Source organism: Podarcis erhardii, assembly GCF_964252035.2.
Source record: "Podarcis erhardii genome assembly, chromosome: 1".
Classification (NCBI taxonomy): Eukaryota; Metazoa; Chordata; class Lepidosauria; order Squamata; family Lacertidae; genus Podarcis; species Podarcis erhardii.
The window spans coordinates 31,567,686-31,583,232 of NC_138497.1; positions in this window are offsets into that span (position 1 = coordinate 31,567,686).

A 15,547-nucleotide genomic window follows, 5' to 3' on the forward strand; every position below is an offset into this window, starting at 1 on the left:
CCCAAGCTCAGAGATCTGCACTGGTTAATAATTTATTAGCAGATCAGATTCAAAGTGCTCCTATTAGTATATAAAGTCCTCAACAGCTTGGGGCCAGTTTACCTGAAGGATCACCTCGCCCCATATATGCCCACCTGACCACTTAGATCTGCAGAACTGGCATGTTTACAGGTGCCACATATGAATGTCCATTCTGCATTTGCAAGAAATCGGTCCTTTAATTGTGGCAGCTTCTATACTTTGGAACTCCCTGCCAATTGATATTAGGCAGGCACCTTCACTGTATTATTTTCTGCCCCTGCTTAAAAAAAAAAAAATCTTTATTTCAGTGATCCTACCCTGGCATGTAACTTTAGCATGTTGTCTTGAAGCATGATTTAAATGAGTGAAAGTGTCTTATAATTACTGGTTTTATTTTATATTTTAAATGCAATTTGTTTTTAATGTTTGTTTTTATTGGTATTTTTGATGGCTTTATTATTTAAACTGTGTAGAGGTCTTTTGCTTTAGTAAGCAGCATATAATTTTTTTGTTAAATACATAGTAATAACAACCAGTGATCCCAAATGGTCATGAAATGCAGGAGAGATAGCCTGCAATAATTCTATATAAAGCTTAACTGTATTCAGGATCAGCAAAGTGGTTATTTTGAACAGCAGTACTTGCAGATAGCACAATCATCGTAGTAAGAACTACAAACGTCCTTCACTCCCTTTTCCCTTGCCTTCCCCGAAACAACCCTGCTTCGCCTGCTACAAGGATGATGTAGAAAACTTTCCACACTATTATTGCAAAAAGTTAAATTTGCTAGTATTGTAGGACATCTAAAATAGGGATGGGGGACCCTCTAGTCATCTGGATGCTGTTCAGCTCCAACTCCACACATCCCTTACCCTTGGCTATGCTGCCAGGGCTGATGTGAGTTGGACAGCCCCAGAACCTCATAGCCATGACCTAAAATGTAGGCTGATAAGGCAGAAAGCCTGGAGATCAAACTGAACATGAGCCAATAATATGGTGGTGCTATTATACAAAAAGCAAACCCCAAACCCAATACCACTTCAGGCTGTATGAACAAAAACCTTGTATCCATTATTTTCAACGTAAGGGACTCATTCGTGTTCAGTTTGCAGGCCATATTTCATGAAGACAGTCCATATACAAGAAAGATTTACTGTACATCCATTTTCTTCCTGAGGGCAAAGTCCTTTGAGGAATTGGGAATATGTTTAGCCTAGGTCCTAAAGAAAATATGATCAAGGAGGTAGATTTTCAAACATTTAAAGATTTATGAGGAAGCAGAACTGATTTGATTTGATTAACTTCAGTAGTAGCTTTAAGAATGATGTGAGACTTAAGATAAATTAAGATGCAATCAAATTATGATAACAGTTTGTATCGGCAACAAGTTTGTGTACCTGAATTACAGAGTAGACGGGAAGTCATTTGTGTTTTTGAGTCGGTTTGTATTAAGTCTATTTGTTTTTTGTATGGTATAGGTGTAATGGGTGTTTTCCCTTTTTCTTTGTGTATTACAACAAACCAAATAAATTTTTTTAAAAATGGAGGCAGAACTGAAGATAAGGCAAGAAGCAACATGAGGTAATTATAACAACATCTCCGCAGTGAAAGAAACTTCCTAAAGTTGCTGCGGAATTTTTTGCTGTTTCTTAAGGGAAAGTTGGTGCTTCAGAAGCTGTCTTCAGCCATTCTGGCTTCCCAGCACAGATGGTAAAATTGGACTTCATAAATCCCTTCAGAGGACTTTGAGGGGGTGTGGGGTTGGCAACCTTGAATGGTGAGTGTCCTCATCCTTTGCCATGCATTGGACCCTCTGCCATGATGATCCCTGGATCTTGGAACCAGCTGTTGGCAAATGGCTACGTGATCTAATAAATACATCAGATCATTTGCTTGGCGGCCAATTCTGAATCAGGCATGCTGATTCAAGCGTTATGTCAATCTCCATGTTAATCTACTCCTTGCTTGCTAGTGTAAACCACAGGTACGGGGGCAGGGTTGGTAGAGGTGATACAAGGGAAAACAGCAGCTAAGATATGCAAGACCCCAGGCTATCTGTGGGCGCATCATATTTCCAGTACCACCCTCCACAGGCTACATTTAGCAAATGTTTCTCAGCTTTTATACAGGAACTTGGCAGGGATCCCTGCTGTCAAAAGTTTATCTTCAACCCACTGCACCATCTACTGGCGAATGTTAACCACTACGTGCTTTTGCAGACTACTCCTTTACTAGGAAGTCAGTATTCGAAGAATCGGAGGGTCTGAGAATAATAAGAGTTGGAAGGGACCTCAAAGGTCTTCTAGTCTGACCCCCTTCGATGCAGGATTCAAGAAAGTACACCAGCATCTAATGGGAATTGACAGCAAAACTTTTACTGTTCTAATCAGCATAACACAGAACTGGTTCGGTGTGTAAAAAGGACTACAAGCAGACCTCTTTCCCCTGCACATTTTCATTTGACACCTGTCGGTATATATCTAAAGAAAGCTTGCAGAACAGAAGACCCATCAGCCAATCACAGGTCCTGCCCAGCCTATTTGCGGCCCTCCGGAGGAATTCCAAATATCCTGTGGGTTGTAGAATCAAGTCTCTTCTTCTGTTAGCACAAGGATTTACCCTTACACAATGGAACTTCCCCTTCTCCTCCCACCACACCCCCCCCCAGTATGTTCTGAGGGTTCCCCTAAATCCTCCAGAGCAGATTTGTGGAGGGCTCGGAGGCACATGAGAAGGATAAGCCACACTGCACAAGCATAAATCCCTGTAAAACAAAGGCATTGGATTCCGCCCATTGTTTGTGATTTTCCTTACATCTTTGTGAGAACATCCAAGGCTTGCCTCAGCCTGCCCAAAGCAGAAATGGGGAGAATGCTTGCATCGCTCACTACATTTGAGCTGGCTCAAGACGTTTCCTGACCGAGATGGAACAGTAAACGCACACCGCCAACAAATAAAGATGCATACTATGGCTGGCTGCATTATTTTGACACCTAAGGCAGAAAATCCCACCAGCACCCCTCTCTAAAGTAAGACTGCAGTAATAATCAGTACATGGAATGAACTTGTTCGCCTTAATGAAGTCCCTTGAATTATTTTAAAAATCTCTGAGCCATACCTGAAAGTGGTTCCATAATCGCTGAGTAAAGTGAACATGAATCAAGTCTATTCTGGGGTAGAACGCTGAATCATTTCTAGTTCATTTTCATGTTCATTCTCTTGTTTCTCCTTAGACTCTTTGGGCCTTTAAGGTTACAAAATGTAATGGTTGGGGGAAGTAAATTAAACCATTTGCATTCCGCTGTGTACATGTTTTGATGTTTTCTTAGCCTTCATAATTATATTTTACATTTTAGCACAGCAGTCTGCAACATTCTAAAACCTGAAAGAAAAAATGCAAAAGATCATTTGGATGAACTTGAATTGAACTGCAAACTGCATGTGAACTTTTTGGGAAAGGGATTAATGTGAACTGAAATCAGCTGTAAAGAGGAAATTCGAACAGATTGCTTCGTGCTAGTAAATTTGTGGAGTCCCAAACAATTTCCCGCTCTCAACTTGGGAAGATTCAAGTCACTATGACCAGAGTAAGTTGTGGGTGGGGAAACACTTGCAGTAGCATAACTTCTGGTGTCATGTTCCATTTCCAATCACTGTGAAGCAATCTTTCCAGGGGGGTAACTTGCCCTCATCAGACTCTGTTGTCAATGTGAAGCAGTAACTCCAGCTGTTGTGCTAAAAGCATTCTCTAGATAATCCCAAGCATTTTGATTAGGTCAGAAGATGGCTAGAGACTATGAAAAAAAAGTTGAATGTCGGCTGAAGAGTATTAATTCAGGGAGAACCACTTACCAGCAGCTGCTAAAGTCAGGCTTTCATTGGGAGGCACCCTTTAAAAATGTGCTTACGAATGCAGACCCTCTAAGTGTCCCTATTTTCCAGGTACATCCCTGATTTAGAGAAGCCATCCCTGTTTCTGAATTCATAGAATCATAAAGTTGGGAGGGACCCAAGGGTCATCTAGTCCAACCCCCTGCAATGCAGGAATCTCAGCTAAAGCATCCATGGCAGATCGCCATCCAATCTCTGTTGAAAAACCTCCAAGGAAGGAGAGTCCACCACCTCTCGTGGGAGTCTGTTCCACTGATGAACAGCTCTTACTGCCGGAAAGTTTTTCCAAATGTTTAGTCGGAATCTCCTTCTTGCAACTTGAAGCCATTTGTTCAAATCCTACCCTCCAGAGCAGGCGAAAACAAGCATGCTCCCTCCTCCATGTGACAGTCCTTAAAATATTTCAAGATGGCTATGATATTTCCTCTCAGTCACCTCTTTTCCAGGCTAAACAGACCCAGCTCCTTCAAGCGCTCCTCATAAGGCTTAGATTTGATCCCGGAACGTCCCACTTTTCCTTAGGACGTTCCTATTTTCATTGGAGAAATTTTGGAGGGTATGGAGTTATCCGACCCATGAGCCACCTGAAGGCAATCCTGTATAGGGAAGTTTTTTGTTTTTTGTTTTTTTAATGTTTAATGTTTTATTATGTTTTCATATATGTTGGAAGTTGCTCAGAGTGCTGGGGCAACCCAGTAAGATGTATGGGGTATTAATCGTAAAATTATTCTGGAATGGGACATCCCTATTTTCATCGGAGAAATGTTGGAAGGTATGTGAATGTCTGACAGAAAGCAGCCTTCTGCTCAGACGATATGTGTGGGCTTTAATGGGAACTAATTCTTCCATTGAAGCAAGGAGTTCCAGGCCCAGTTTCTTGCTTGGAAGTGACAGGGCTACGTTTTGTAAGCATTATTCAGCAGATAAGGAGTGATTTTGACCTCTTTCTCACACACTGTTTCCTCCTTACAGTTTTTGCAACCAGGCTCCCTTTCCCCCTCCCTTCTCTCTCCTCCCTTCAGAGAATTGGCTTTACAACGGAATTGTAAAATAATCCAGCTGTTCCTATGGTGACCTGTTGGCAGTTGCCCGGAATGACACCATCAGGCATAGACCTGGCCTGTTCTCTGCCAACACCCAAATCTGTTTATTCTGAGCAAGGCTGTGTTTGCTTTTGAAGCAGGTCAAGTACATGTCTAAAAGCTGGACGAGAGATGATGCAATCCCAGAGATCGTCCAGGAAAGCTGCTGTTTTGCCTGCGTCTGATGCTTCAAGGGCAGGGATGGGGAACCTGCGGCCTTCCAGATATGGTTGAACTCCAACTCCCATCTGCCCCAGTCAACATGACCAATAGTCATGGACAATGGGAACTGTAGTCCAATAACATCTGAGGGGGCACACGTTCCCTATCCCTGCCCTCGTTACCTATTTAATTTAGTTTTTATCACAAATAGTCCGCATCAAGACCTGATATATCCAATTCTCTTTTTATATAGGCTGTTAACTGACTCTGTTTACACAAGGGAGAAACATGCTAAGAGGAAGGCATGCTTGGCAAATCCACACACCATGACTAACTCCCACCCGGAAACCAATGTCCCCACTGTGGAAGGACGTGTGGGTCCAGAATTGGCCTCCACAGTCACTTATGGACTCATTGTTAAAACTGTGTTTATGGAAGACGATCTTACTCAGCTACGATTGATCGCCAGAAAAGAAGATGTAATTATTCTTGGTAATTATATCTCTATTCTTTAACACTGCACACCCTCCAACATTCCTCAGGTGAAAATAGGGACATTTCTCATTCCCCAACAACTGACCCTACTCAACTCACCATTTTTAGTGTGTGACCCCCCCACCCCACCCCTCACAGAGCATTTCCTATCAGAGGAAGGGAAAGTGCCACCACTGCCACTACAGCAATGGGACACAGCACACAAACACCCTCCACCATCCTGAGAAAACCCCTTAATCCCGATTTTATTTTATTCTTTAGCAGATTTATAAAAAGAAAAGCACACACCAATAAATAAATTTTAGAAAGGGGCAGAGACACACAAAGGATTAAAAAATAAAATAAAAACCAAGATTCCTTGCGCTCTGCTCCTCCTTTCTTCTCATTCAGAGGGGCCCTGCCCTCTGCCTGCCCCTCAAAGCCAGCACATCACACACAGGGTTGAGCCTCTCCTCCTCTTCCTCACCCACTCTCCAACAGCCACTACAAACTGCCCAAGGGAGGAGGCTGGCAGGAGCGGTCATGGCGAGGCCACGGGATGCACTCTCACAGCCGCCATCATTCAGGACAAGTGTGGGCTCATCCTCCTGCCCAAACTCAGCAGTGGGGGCACTGGGGGAGGAGATATAGGGTCAATCCAGGATCCAATCAGAAGCCGAGATGGCTTTAGTAATTCCGGGACTGTCCCTGGAAAATTGGGACACTTGGAGGGCATGACTTTGCTGACAATTTAATCAAGTTTAGTTGTTTCAGAAATGGTTGCAATATAAGGGGAAAGGTGAGTACAACCACGTTATTCTGCTGTAACCCCTTTATGTTTTGTAAAGGATTAACTATGTGGGGAGATAAACTGGGAGTTCATTTTTGACTTGAGGCCAGAAAAGATACCACGTATGTGGGCTCACTTGTCAGTCTGCCAAGAAGCAGCTAAGCTGCTAGTTTCAAAAGGGCTGCTTTGTTTACCTACTTGTGGAGGTTTGAGTTATGGTGACTAATAACAGGATCTAACTTTTATATGGTTCAGGTGACTTGAAATGTGTCGAAAACTTCTGGAAGTCCTTTAGCCTCCATGGGCAGAGGCAGCAACGCTTCTGAATACCAGTTGCTGGAAGCCCCAGGAAGGAACAGTGCTCTTGTGCTTGGGCCCTGCTTGCAGATTTCTCACAGGCATCTATCTGCTTGGCCACTGTGAGAACAGGACATCAGACTAGATGGGCCATTGGCCTCATTCAGCAAGATTTTCTTACGTTCTTGGTGGACTTTCTATTCTTTGGTCCTTAATGATAGGCCAATGAGGATTCAGGGCCATTAAAGATAATACCTGGCAGTCCTACTAGTTCAACCAGTTTGGCAGACTACTACACTGTTACAGTCACAGGGCTGGAAGAGAATGTGAGGTTATCAAGTTCACGCACACACCCAATCTCATTATAATGTCAAGGTGGTTAAACCATTCCTCATAATTTGCAAGATCTGGATTAGTACAGAATTGACACTTTGGGCTAGACTGAGATTATGGCTATAGGTAAAGGACGCTCTGGTTTTGCCAGAGGTGACTTAGTCATGCTGGCCACATGATGCGAAAAAACTGTCTGCGGACAAACGTTGGCTCCCTCAGCCAGTAAAGCAAGATGAACGCCGCAACCCCAGAGTCGTTCGTGACTGGACTTAACTGTCAGGGGTCAGGGATCCTTTACCTTTTAAAGGGCTACAGCAGTAGAGTTCCTGTGAGGGGTCAATTTGAGAAGCTTCACAGCAGTGGATGCAATACTCAGGAAAGGCGTGGAAGATGAAATAAAGGAGAGACGACTTGTTCATGCGCTATTTGCACACACTTCTCTCTCAAACACAGGTTATCCAGACCACTAATCGGGCTGGCTGGAGGCAACCACTGGATCAGAGAAGTTGCTTCATCCGTCACGTAACAGGCCCCTGCCACATTCCAGCACTCGGCCACAATCGTTTTCTAAGAGCACTAAACCAATAAAAATGCCAAGTTGATCTGGAGTCAGCACATTCTGTGTGACAAGGAATACCACACCTATGCACTGCCTGACGCCAGACATCATAGCATTTGTGGCTTCTGTAAAATCACTCCTTTTGCAAATACCAACATGTGGGGTTGTGCCCCAAAGCAACCAAATATCCAAGCATATCTCATCCACAATGCAGGAGATGGGAAATGAGGACATTAAATGCTAATGAAAACGTTTTGCCCTAACAGTGGAAGATACTTCAGAACCTATCATTCTCTCTGCTAGGGACACAGGGGTCTAGCAGTCCTGGACCCCCTTGGTCTCCACAGCATGAAATCTCTAAGGCCTGAAATCACTAAAGCCTGAACCCTGTTAAGGGATTGCAAGAAGTTCCGAAAGGACCTCTCAAAATTGGGAATGGGTATTAAAATGTCAAATGTGATGCTGCATAAACAAGTGGAACGATATTGCCCCAATCTTTATGTTTCATCAGAGATACATTTTAAGGGTGCCACACAGTGTTCACCTTTCTTCCACAAAAAATAGGGTGTTTAGTGTGTCTTTACCTAGATTCTGGAACTCCTTCACTATTAATTTTAAGCACCTTAAGAGTCTTCTCTTACATATAGCTCGACCATCAATTACTGTCTAGCATTGTCCAGATGTTAAGTATGTTTATATTGTTCTATGAACGTATTAAGTTCACCCCCCCCTGGATACTTTGCATATTGTATGGTATATAAACCAAATGAATCAATAAATAGTTTGTTCATTAATGTAAAATGATGCACAATGGGGCAAAAGAAATCCTAATGTCATATATATACTTATGGGGTCTGGCGGTGACAGACCTGGAATAGGCCTGTGAAGAGGAATGCTGGGCTGCACTGCGCTGGGGTCACCCCTTGCCCACCTCCCTCCATGCCTGCTGACCATCTGGTGAGTGCATCAAGCAAGGAGTGAGCGAGCGCTGGCTGGGTGGGTGGTCATTCAGCAAGGGAGCTGGGGGCACGGCAGCAAGGCAAGGCCACACGCCAGGGCCCCAATACTCCTGGTGGCAGGCAGGGAAGGATGGGAAGCTGGGGACGGAGCCCATCAAGACAGGGATCCTCACGGAAGCCAGCACCTACATGGGGGCACTTGGTTCATGCCCCCTCAAAATTGTGTGCCTGGGACCACAGCCCCACACCCCACACTACACCTCTGGTTTGGGGTGGGGAAACAATCTCATTGTTTTTTTAAGCACATGCCTATAGTGACCTTTCTGGATAAAGGGAACTGATGTTCTTTTTGCCTGCAAGTTGGGTACAAAGCTTTGATTACAAACTAGGGAGAACCCTGCCTGCTTTTCCCGCGTTGCAATGTCAAAGTACTCTGAGCCTCCCTGGTCTAAGGTAGCAATAATTGTATTGTTTTATGTTACTGATTTGATTTATTCTCATACAACCTGTAGTGTTGGACTGTGGGTAGGTGCTGCTTTGATAACTCAAGATCAAAATCAAAATGCTAAAGTCAGCTTGGTGTACTGGTTAGAATGCTGGACTAGGACCTGGGAGACCAGGGTTCAAATCCCCACTCATGAAATTCAAATCCCCATGAAGCTCACTGGGTGACCTTAGGCCACTCACTGCCTCTTGGCCTAACCTTCCTCGAGAAGTGAGAAACCTGGGGCCCTCCAGATGTTGGACTCTTGACACTGGTCAGCCCCAAGCACCATGGCCAAGGAGCAAGGATAATGGGATTTGGGTAGTCCAGCAACATCTGCAGGGCCACAAGTTCCTTATCCCTCCCTGCTCATGTAAGCCAACAAGCTTTCCTCCTTTTCCTGACCGTGTAGTATGTGTGGGAAAATCTCTCCCAGGAACTTCATAAAGCTGCCACATTATCCTTTTTAAAACCCTTTCTAACAGTTCCTTCTTAAAGATCTTTCATTGCAAAGTGTCTGCTAAATTGCCAAGTAACTATGGATTACCATTCAAAACATCCTCCTTTTGCTTTCACCTAAACAATACGTGCTTTTTCTTTCCTACGCTTGTTTAATCTTGCCTTAAACCAACATGATAAGCCCTTTGGGGTACAGATTGTCTCCTCCCATTATGACTGCTGCTATTAACCCCCGAAGATCTCAAAATCTGGGCACGTTCATGAGAGGGAAATCAGTCTATCAAATAGCTTGGAGCTAAGCCATATAGGACTTTGAATGGTGCCTGGAAACAGACTAGTAGCTAGCAGAGCAGTTAGAGCAAGTGAGTCATATGCTCCCTGTAACTATTCCTAGTTAGCAATCTGGCTGCAGCTCTTTGAACCAGTCGACATTTTTAAGCACTTTTCCAAAGCGGCTCCACGTAGAGAGCTGTGATGGCCTGGGACTCAGGCTCGGATTCGGAACCAGAGGAGTCTCAGTCTGCACCGGATCCTTTGCCTCAGGCATCATCTGAACCAAGTCTGGGCCCTGATCCTGAAGAGTCCCAGTCTGCACAGGTTCCCCTGCAACAAACCCCAGCTGGGCTGAGTCAGGGGGCTGAGCCTACCCTGGCTCCGGATACGGGGATTACCTCGTTGCCTTCAGCTGGGCAATCACTTACAGCTGCTCCACTACCAGTTTGGTCAGGGTAGACTGAGGCAGCCCCTGGGTCTCCCGAGCTGCAGAGACTAAGGTCTGAGAGAAGGAGAGACCTGAGTACTCGCAGGAGGAGTGCTCGCCTTCAGGCAAAACAGGGAGTTGAGTCACCAGGGGATCAGGACTGGCCGTTACCTGGACAAAGATAAAAGGCTGTCAGACCCCGCCGCAGGTTGCGGGAGCAACATTGCTGTATGCCAGACCCTGCCTGAGATCCTGTACCTGTCCTTGCCTGGTTTCCTGCCTTGACCCTGTTGGACTGACTCCTAGTGGAACCTACGGATTCTGGACTGGACCAGGTTACCACCGGGCCCAGCACAGGTGCATTACACCACTCCAAATAAGATGCAACTGTGGTCAAATCAGACATCTCAGAGAATGGTCACAGCTGGCACACTAGCAAATGCACACCTGGCCACTGCATAGGCCTGGGCATCTATGCTCAGGGCTGAGTCCAGGAGCATTCCCAAAATGCAAACCTGTGTCTCCATGGGGAGCATTATCCCACCCAGCACAGGCTGAATCCCTGTTTCCTGTTCTGCCTTCCTCCTTGACCAAGAGCACTTCTGTCTTATCTGGATTAAATTTCAGTTTATTCGTCCTCATCCAGTCCTTTACTGATGACAGACATTGGTTTAGAACCTAGAAAGCTTCCTTGGATTTAGGTAGAAAGGAGAAATAGAGCTGGGTGTCATCTGATGACACCGAACCCTGAAATTCTGAACAACCTCTCCCAGCAGTTTCATGTAAATGCTAAATAGCATGGGGGGGGGGGGAGAGAACAGAACCCAGAGGGACTCCACAGACCAGTGACCAAGGTGTTGAACAGGAGTCTCCCAGCAACAGCTTCTAGGTTTGCCCCTATGAGAATGGAATCCTCATCAATGCTATCATCTGCCTGGGTTTCCCCAGCCACTCTGGGCAGAGTCCAGCAAAATATAAAAACATAATAAAACATCAAACATTAAAAACTATTTGGACTCTGAAAGATACTATCTGTGACCAACATAAAGGGGGCGTAATGAATTTAAAATAGTTATTATGTATAACACCAAGTAGGCCTACAGTGGTACCTCGGGTTACATACGCTTCAGGTTACAGATGCTTCAGGTTACAGACTCTGCTAACCCAGAAATAGTGCTTCAGGTTAAGAACTTTGCTTCAGGATGAGAACAGAAATTGTGCAGTGGCGGCACAGCAGCAGCAGGAGGCCCCATTAGCTAAAGTGGTGCTTCAGGTTAAGAACAGTTTCAGGTTAAGAACGGACCTCCGGAACAAATTAAGTACTTAACCCGAGGTACCACTGTATTTGCTCAACTTAACATTGCCTTTGTGGCTCCCAGACTTCCTGCACTGGTATCGTCATCTGTTTTCAGATGTTGTTCTAGAATCAGGTTTTTATTCTTGCTGCTACGGAGAAAGTATCAAGGTTGCACAAAGAACTGAACAGAGGGGTTGCACTGCCAAACCCAGTGCATTCTTCATTCAAGGTTAGCCTTCATTAGGCCAAGTGAGACAACCACCTTAAGCAGCAGGTGCTGGAGGGGGGGCAAGGGCAGAGGTCACCTGCTGTTCTTTCCCAGCCCCTTGACTGTTCCCTATTACTAGATATGTGTGTGTGTGTTCGCACACATGTGCCACACAACCAGCCCTTCATCTTCTTTGGGTGTGGTAGACCACAGTTTCCTGTCACCAGCATTGAAGTAAGATTCAGTTCAGGTGACTTCTGTACATGGAATAGAGCTTCCCCTTCCCCTGTCTTATCCTTCACCTCAAGCAGCAAAACATTTTGAGCCAGCCCTGTCTTCATTTCACCACACTGGTCCTGACCCAGAGACGACAGGAAGCACATGCCCTCCAACATTTCTCCGATGAAAATAGGGACATCCCATTCCATAACGATAATTTTACTATTTATACCCCACACATCTTACTGGGTTGCCCCAGTCCTCTGGGCAACTTCCAACATATATAATAATAAAACATTAAACACTAAATGTTTTAAAAATCCCTATACAGGGCCCAGGGATTGGATAACTCATACCCTCCAACATTTCTCCAATGAAAATAGGGACATTCTAAGGAAAGCGGGACATTCCGGGATCGAATCAGAAATGCGGATGGCTTCTCTAAATCAGGGACATCCCTGGAAAATAGGGACACTTGGAGGGTCTGAAAGTATGGCCTTTTGCCTCGGAAGTATAGAAGCCAAAGGAATGGACTTTTCACTGGGAAGGCATCTATTAGAGCCAAGACTGGACCAAGACTGCATCACTGCATGATGTGGAACAGGAAACAGCTCTCTCACACTACCTAAGGCCAGCTAATTTATTTTGGGATAGAAAACCCCCCACAGTGCAACAGTAATCAATTATATAATTAACCATTCACTCCAATTTCATGACACCCAAAATCAGTTGCCTGCAATAACAGGCTTACTCTGCCTAATGGTACGACCAGTCTCAGTTAGAGCTTTAGTACTGTCAATAAATTTCATCTAAGTGAGTTTTAGAAGAGTAGCAGAAGGTCACAGTCATCTTAATCACTGAAGGTTACAGTAGCTTATAGTAGAGTTGCTATATTTCAAAAAGTGAAAATCCGGACACAAAAGTTGTTGAGCTCCCTTTTTTTTGCTCTTTGGTGCCAAAACAACACTACCAACATGGGTTGCCATACGTCCAGATTTTCCAGGATATTTTTGCGATTTCCGCCCAGACACTGCTTCCGACTGCAGTATTCTGGCTATGTCCAGGAAATTCCGGACGTATGGCAACCCTAGCTTATGGGATGGACTACTTTGGAAGATGATGGGTTCTCCAGTGGCATTACTCAATTTATGCAGCTTAGACGTGTTGCAAATTAGAAATAAGGAAAGTTATACGTAAACACATTTGTTAACTGCTGCAATATAGCCATTGTCAGAACATGGAAATCGCTACAGATATTATAGACCAATGGTTCAATATCATGTGGCAGACAGCATTGCTAGAAAAACTGACACAAAAATTAGAAGTGTTAAGAGGACAAAAGAAACCTGATGGTTTGGTATGACTTTATTAATTACACAAACAATGAAATCTATGGTAGGACAGTACCTACAGCACATAGTTATCCCTTATTTATTTAATTTTGATATATATACCCAATGACAAAAATAAATGAATATTGAAACATATAATTTGAATTGTTACTGGTATAAACTATTATTTGCCTGTGTTCACCAATCTAAACAGTATACAGCGGTACCTCTGGTTACGTACTTAATTCGTTCTGGAGGTCCATTCTTAACCTGAAACTGTTCTTAACCTGAAGCACCACTTTAGCTAATGGGGCCTCCCGCTGCTGCTGCGCCGCCGCTGCGCAATTTCTGTTCTCATCCTGAAGCAAAGTTCTTAACCCGAGGTATTATTTCTGGGTTAGTGGAGTCTGTAACCTGAAGCATAAGTAACCCGAGGTACCACTGTATGTTATTGTACATCATAAATGTAACTGTAATTGTTCTAGAATTCATTCCCTCTCATAATTCAATCAACAAGTTAAAAATAGTATTATTTTGGCGGTTTTGTTTAATTGTTATAAGTTATATGTTCATATGCAACCAAATCTGTAGGTCTATGCAAACATAAAGGTAAAGGTAAAGGTACCCCTGCCCGTACGGGCCAGTCGTGTCCGACTCTAGGGTTGCGTGCTCATCTCGCTCTAGAGGCTGTGAGCCGGCACCGTCCGAAGACACTTCCGGGTCACATGGCCAGCATGACGAAGCTGCAGCTGGCGAGCCAGCACCAGCGCAGCGCACGGAAACGCCGTTTACCTTCCCGCTATAAAGCGGTCCCTATTTATCTACTTGCACCTAAGAGTGCTTTTGAACTGCTAGGTGGGCAGGAGCTGGGACCGAATGACGGGAGCTCACCCCACCACAGGGATTCAAACCGCCGACCATACGATCGGCAAGTCCTAGGCACTGAGGTTTTACCCACAGCGCCACCTGCATCCCTAATGCAAACATAGTGGGTTTTTTAAAAAAAAATCAATTTTTTTAATTAAAAAAAACTATGCAAACATAGTTTTTTTTAATTAAAAAAATTGATTAAAAAACCCCCCCAAATTTAAAAACAAACAAACAAATAAACATGCCTGATTTTAAACTGTATGGGAAGTTGCTTGACTGTTTCCTTGTTTTTCTTTATGATATGTTCAGGTTTATTTTAGTGTCAATGGATAATTCTAAGTCTGCTGATACCAAAATAAATGAATGCATATAAATCAGCACACAAACCTGGGGTGGGGGGGAAGCACACACAGTTCCACATAGCTAAGAGATGCCAGAGTTTATTACCCAATGAAACAATGCTGCATCTTTGTGAGCATATTCATATAGTGGGTTTGTTTCTCCTCCTTCCTTATTGGGAAAGTTCTCTCAAGACCTGCTGTAGTCACTGGAGAAGTAAAAAGGGAACATTTTCAGACTTGAATGTGCCCCCCCCCCACAACTGGTAAAAACCGCAGCATCAGTCTGTTCTCTCTAGTTCTCTGTAATGTTTGTATCAGAAGAGGCTGTGCATGTTCTAAACTGGTGTCCAGATGCAGCCATGGGCAGTTTGAAGGCTAGTAAGCTGTGGCTGCATAGTGACAAGATTCAAGAGTCAAGAACTGGGTTTTATACCAGCTCTGGGTGTGGTTGCCCTCCCTCTAAAACAGCAAATGGATTGACGCCTGAGTCACAAGGGAATTGCTGGAATTTAATTGATCTTTGTTGTAAACTTTGCACAAGATAACTTTGAAAAGAAAGAGGAGAGTGCCTCTTTGGAATTAAGACCTATTAACAGCAATTCAGCACCCTAATTTTACAGTTGGTCAGCCTCAGAAACATTCCATGTAAAATTGCTAAGGTGAAAAAGTATTAAGGAGGGAGGTGAAGAGAAGAAACCTTTCCTCTCCACATGATCTGTGTGTAACAATTGCATTTTAGCCTTTAAGCCTCCTACTTGTTGTTGTTGTTGTTGTTTAGTCGTTTAGTCGTGTCCGACTCTTCGTGACCCCATGGACCAGAGCACGCCAGGCACTCCTGTCTTCCACTGCCTCCCGCAGTTTGGTCAGACTCATGTTGGTAGCTTCGAGAACACTGTCCAACCATCTCATCCTCTGTCGTCCCCTTCTCCTTGTGCCCTCAATCTTCCCCAACATCAGGGTCTTTTCCAGGGAGTCTTCTCTTCTCATGAGGTGGCCAAAGTATTGGAGCCTCAGCTTCACGATCTGTCCTTCCAGTGAGCACTCAGGGCTGATTTCCTTAAGAATGGATA